Source organism: Halichoerus grypus, chromosome 2 (genome assembly GCF_964656455.1).
Source record: "Halichoerus grypus chromosome 2, mHalGry1.hap1.1, whole genome shotgun sequence".
Lineage (NCBI taxonomy): Eukaryota > Metazoa > Chordata > Mammalia > Carnivora > Phocidae > Halichoerus > Halichoerus grypus.
This window is the reverse complement of record NC_135713.1, coordinates 106,247,494-106,253,493: the sequence shown is the minus strand read 5'-3', so window position 1 is coordinate 106,253,493 and position 6,000 is coordinate 106,247,494. Positions and strand designations below refer to the sequence as shown.

Here is a 6,000-nt window from a genome sequence, read left to right as displayed (position 1 = left end):
AAAGCTACCCTCCTCCTATTCCCTGAAGGCCAGAACAGCAGGTGTGCCTATTTTCAGAGGTAAGTGAAATATTTGCCAAATCATTTGGCACATATCAACTCAAAATGTGCCAAATTACCTGTCAAGGCTAAACAGCCTTTTTAAAAGAAAGATAAATGTCCTTCCATACACATTTGCATGGATCCACAGTGCCATCCAGTGGCTCATTATGTCGGTCACAAGTGTGCAGGGTTCCAATTGTCTCCTAGGGTTTCTATCCAAGCTGACCACCCTTGCCTTGGCATTGGTTCCTTTGATACCCAGAGACTTTGGGGCTTGGTAAGGGGCAATGGATGCATTTAAAATGAGCTGGGTTGGAGGAGAGTTGCTGTCAGGTTTGGTTAGCATGTCTATGGTGTCCTGATTGGGAGTTGCCTATAGGATTTTCCAAGCAGCAAATGCTGATGTACCTTCTTCCATTGAATCAACATCAAGAGAAACCTACTTAACAACCCCAGATCTTTGTGTTTAGTCCGTAGCCTTGCTAACCTTAAGAGGACTGGGCCAGCTAGAGTATGGCAACCTACTCCAGTATAGTTAGACTTGGCAAACAGTCTTAAGTTAAGCTTTTAATTATCTGCCTAATTTTTCTTTTAAAATGCCTTTTTTTAAAAGTTGAATTTCTCTTTAAAAAGAATACAAGGAGTTCTGGACCATAGAAGCTGATGAAAAGTAGATGAAGGGGAAGGAAGGTAGCAAGTGAAGAAGGGAGGAAGAGCAAAGGGAGAGAGGAGACACACTTGATTATCTTCTGTTCAGACAACTCAAGTGTCACACTGATAACTTCCTCTTCTAACATCAGTTTCCAGAAACTGGAGAGCAAACAGGGATTTTGAAGGGCAGTAGATCACATGGTGACAATAGCAGCTGTATGTTACCATAAAGAGATAGAGCTCTCACTGAAGAAACAAGAATCTGGTGGGAATTGTTGATCAGTACAAATAGGTTGATTCTCTTCCCATTGGCTTTCCTGGCATCTGCCCACAATTGACAGAGACTGGTAATCTGGTTCAGCTTTAAAATCTCTAAACCGGTCAGGCCAGATTTAGATGTTTCAGTTTGTCCCTTCTTTAGCTTTTGAAAAGATCCCGTGAAGAAAATGTGAGCTGCTCTAATGAGCAGGCAGTTTCCTTCCCAAATAAATGTAATCCATATGGTTCCAATCACAGTAGACCTAGGTAAGCCATAGCCACTGGAGGCTATGCCCTCGATTTTTCACTTGCTATTTAATCTTCCTAGGTTTTAATACATTGTATAAAATAGTCAGAAATGAAGGATTCTTAGAAATCATCAACAAGGCTGATAGCCCCAATTTAAAATTGAGGCCCATTTCCCAGTTGGCATCATCTAAATGAGTACAAGTTTTTGGCCTAGAGTAAGAAGACCTAATAGAAAAAGGGTCAGTTACTTTGACATTTTTGACAATAAAGAAATATCCCAAAACTTGGTATCACCAAATAATATAATCGGAGTTTGGTGAAAAAAGTAAGAATAGTGTAATTACATGGGTTTCCCCTCTTGCTACATTCCAGGGGTGGGTATGGAATCTTCAGTGATAAATGAAAGGACTTTCCCATTTGTGTTGTGGAAATGTGAGATTCCAGGTTGCCTAGCTCTGGTGTCTCTGGTGCCCATGGTGACATAGTTAGACTGATTCATTTGGACTTCGAATCCTTGTAGTGGGAAAATTGTGGTTTTCTGGATTGTTGCATCTGAGCTGGAGAAAGCCTTTTTTTAAAAAGTTGAGTACAGTTTCTGATCAAAGACTTGGGAGAATGATAATATATGAATGTTTTCTGAGGCGCAGAACCTCAGTTGGGAAGAGACATGGGAAAACGTTTTAAAGGAACCGTAATTAGGCTACTGGCTGCCAAGAATACATTGGGTGGCAGGTTGCAAATGATTCCATATTGGAAGAAGGTTTCCTGAAGCATCAGCCATAAGAGAGAATGATTCTGGTTAGCAGAATTTAAGGAGAGGGCCCTTAAAGTGACAATCGAGACTTTGTTTTCTGCTTTACAGTCTTTGGACATACCTAGACACATAAAGATCCCTTGATTACAAATGACAAATACCACTCTAACCAGCTCAAACTAAACAAAAACAGAAACCAGAAAGACCATTCATGGTTGATAGCTGTCATCTGGCAATCACAGACACCCATGGGCATAAAGCGAAGCCCAGCTGGTCTTCATGGGGTCTGAAGCTTGGGATCCTAGAGTCAGGAACTGAGGTCCTGAGATCTCTCTCCCTATCTTTCCCAGTCAGTACATATTTATGGAAATCTATCCGTGAATCAAACAGAAGAGTTCCAGTCCTGTAGAATCTGGTGTTCTAGCTTGTCTCTTTCTCCCACCTCTCTACACCTTACTGCCATCTGCCATCTGTTCAGTTCTAAACAAATGAACTTCCCTGGTTTACTCTTAATCTCAACTCCCCTCTAACGTCAGCAGGAATGGACTTTGGCTTGCTGTGTTACAGAATGTGCTTCTGATTGTTTATGACCTTTCAGTTTGTAGAGTGTACCAACTAAAACCTTACAATTAGCCATTTCATGGATTAGTTGGCTTTGGGTTGGCGGTCATCCTTGATTCAGGTTATGGGGTACAAATGTGGTAGCCCAGGGTGATCTCTTGGTCCAAAGTCATTAATGGATGCAGTTATTAATGGGATCATTAACAGACAAAGTTCTTAGAAAAATGAACCGTTGTTGAGGGGGGAGCCCCAAAATACATCTATGAGTAGATAACTTACTTTATTTCTCTGTATTTATACAAATTTGCTTTGAAACTTTGAAACTTTAAACTTTAGAATCTGTCCCTGATTAAATATTCCTTTGGTATGACCAATTTCAAGATGATAGGATCAATTTCTGCCAAAATTTCTATCATTTTCATGTCACTAGCCCAGTCTTTGTTGGTCAAAATTGGGAGTTAAGTAAAAATTTTCCTTGTTGCTGCCTCTAACTTCTAAACTATGAAATTATGTACAAGACAAGGGAACCATTGACCAGGTAGGTCCTCTGCTTTTAGTAGAATGACACTCCTAGCGTCTGTCCAGCTAGAATAAGAAGGATTTGAGCCATCTTCAGCATGTGGCCAATTAGAGGAAAATATCATCTATATTGTAGTCTGAGATTTTAGGAGTCTGTGCCTAGTTTTGAGGTTATGTCAATGGTATATGACAATCAAGATATCACTTTGGTTTCTCCTTCCTCTTATTCCATGGGAAATGTTTTTTGGGTTAAAATTGAGTAAGCATCAATTTTGCATTGAGAACTAAGCAGAAGGTCCGGTAATGTGTCAGCCTTTAGATGCTATACTCAGGACAAGCCTCTGTAAGCATCAGTAGGATGCACATCTTGTTGGCTATATGAAGGCTGAACTAGGCCATTCTGAAATGAAAGTAGACCACATTTAGGAAGTAGAATCACAGACAGCTGCCATCAAGCTCTTCAATATTAGGGATCTTCTATTTCAAATTCACAAATACAGTCGCACAGACATCCACCATGACAATCAACTTGTCACATTGATACAGCCGTTAGACATCTGTCTGATTCCTGGCAGAATCATTTTCTTCATCAGATTTGTCAGAATGGGAAATCATCTGTTGCTGGTGACAGCAGAACCTGCCTTTGCACGGAAAAATATAGGGTCACCAGAAGACCACTAATAATTTGGGCAAGTTTAGGACATTGGAAACAAATTATTTGTCCTGCTGGTATTTTTATTCTTGAACAGGCAAGTTTCCAGAGGACTGAATTGAGAAACTTTTCCTATAAAATATGTGCTTCCAAATACCTGCTTTTACTCAAAAGGATAGAACTTATTTTGCTTATAATTTTATCAGCCATAACGGACTGCTGTTTAAAAAGATCTTTACAAATAGCTCCTACGTGAATGACCTCATTGAGTCTCCACAGTAACCCTGTGAGATAGTTAGAGCCCTTCTTATTGCCGTGATTGAATATATGAAGATCCTGAAATGCTTAAGAAATTAAATGACTTTCTCAAAGTCCTATGCCTTATTAGTAAGCAAAGTGATTAGAACTCCTTCCAGGGGTTCTGACTCCTCACCCAATACTTCAACACAGTATTGCGTTTTCTTTCCTTTAACATTGAGCAAATCTCCTCTAATAGTTCCTTTGATCCAAAATGGCCGCTCCAGCTCCTGCCTTCTCATTTGCTTCTCAGCCATAAAAGCAAGATAGATCTGCTTACTGTCCATAGGTTAAAATTTAGCCACTTGGCCACATACAGCAGTTAGGTAACCCATAAAATGTACCTTTTTTTTTTTTTGTATGGACAACCATGTGCCATGCTAAAATTCAGGGGGAGTCTATCAGAAGAAGAAATGAATAAATTTGAGGAAAAAAAGTAAGAGTCTGCTCCATAGTATCCAGAGAGAATGCCAAGCAAAAATGGCCCCATGGTGAGTCTCATCTGGTGTGATAGAATTTTAAGAGTAATATTTTCTGGGGTTGATCTGGGGTCTTCTATATGACTCCCAGAAAGTCACCAGGCAATTGCTTTCCTGAACCACTCAGTTTCCAAAGAATTTTAGTATACACAATTGTATAGCAGTTTGGAATTTACAGAATTATATCCCAAACATTCCATAAACATTTAAGTGAAGTGCGTGATCTGATTTTAATATAGACTGAACAGGCTCGCATTACAATGGGAGCGGCAGGGCCATGTGAAGAAGTGGACGTTGTGCCCACATCCATTTCAGAACAAAATCAAGAGCTTTAGTTCTCTAATTTTTTTTTGTACCTCTAATCTCCTATTCCCTGAAAACATTGGAGTTTGAAGCTCTAGCTCTTGGCTGTCACTGGGAAACAAAGGTACATCACAGGACCTTCAATATTCTTCCGTTGGTAGGGCAGTGTTGAAAGAGAAATCCAGTAGGCCAAAAGAGAAAGCCTAATGAATGCTGAAGGGCCAAGAGAGGTGGAAGCCGAGGAAAGAATCTATTTCATGGAAGAACTGAGCACAAGGAGGGGAAGTGCACAGCTCACGATGGTGGGTGACAAAATTTTTTCCCCGGGCTGCTTTCACCTTTCTGCAGCATTTTTTTGTTTCTCTCAGTTCCACTTAAATTCACTCTCCCTCTCATTGCAATTGTTGTCTTTTCAGTGGATTTTGAATAATCTGACCTTGCATCTTTTAAATAGTTCTATGCTGGTACCCCTTTTGTGGCAACTTTGTGTGTGTGCACATATAAAAAAAAAATCTTCCGGCATGTCCTCTAGATTCATTCAGAGTTGAGAATACCGTTCCTTTTGGGGGGAGTTTCTCAGGCAGCCCCAGTGACAAAGAATGGAGGAGTGGGGGAGAAGAAATCCCTCCTGCTTCACCACCAAGAGCCCTGGCCTCCCATTTCACAAAGCCTTGCCTTTCTCACTCAGCAGAGTAAAGCAACAGCCCCCCAGGGCAATCTTGTAATTATACACAGCTCTGCTCTTACAAGGCGGTATGCAGATTGAGATCATTTATCAACTCTTCACTTACCTAAGATGATTATTTTAAATACAGTAAAATTTGCTACCTAAAAAAAAAAAAAAATTCCTCCACTGAATTCATTTGGCTTGAATAAGGTTACAAATTGAGCTTGAGTATACAGCTCAGTGTTCAGACAGAAATAAATGTTTTTCACCAGCCCTTTCTTATTCCAAAGTATAGCTATCATTTGTTTCTAGTGTGTTGCCACCAATGAACCACCTTGCTCATTGTTGTAGCTCTGGAATGCTTTAGAACCTCGTGTCTCCTGAGTTTTACATGTACTAGAAAGCCCATTGCTCCATCTTTCTCCATGAATAATGATGCTAGCAAGAAAGCCTCTTCATAGAACTATAGAGATTACATGCTTGAAGATCATGTTTCCCAGATCATCGGATTACATGCATTCCAGATCAGGTGGCCGGGGAGTTAAGGCCCCCTCTTCCCAGGCTTGGGA

General features: G+C 40.3%; 1 long non-coding RNA gene across 1 annotated transcript in view; it reads left to right on the top strand.

Moving 5' to 3' along the window:
• The window catches only part of LOC118522108 (uncharacterized), a 110,434-nt gene continuing 104,434 nt past the window's right edge, over nt 1-6,000 (top strand). The window contains exon 1 of the long non-coding RNA XR_004910467.2: nt 1-59. This is a non-coding gene — a long non-coding RNA (uncharacterized LOC118522108). The remainder of the gene's footprint in view (nt 60-6,000) is intronic.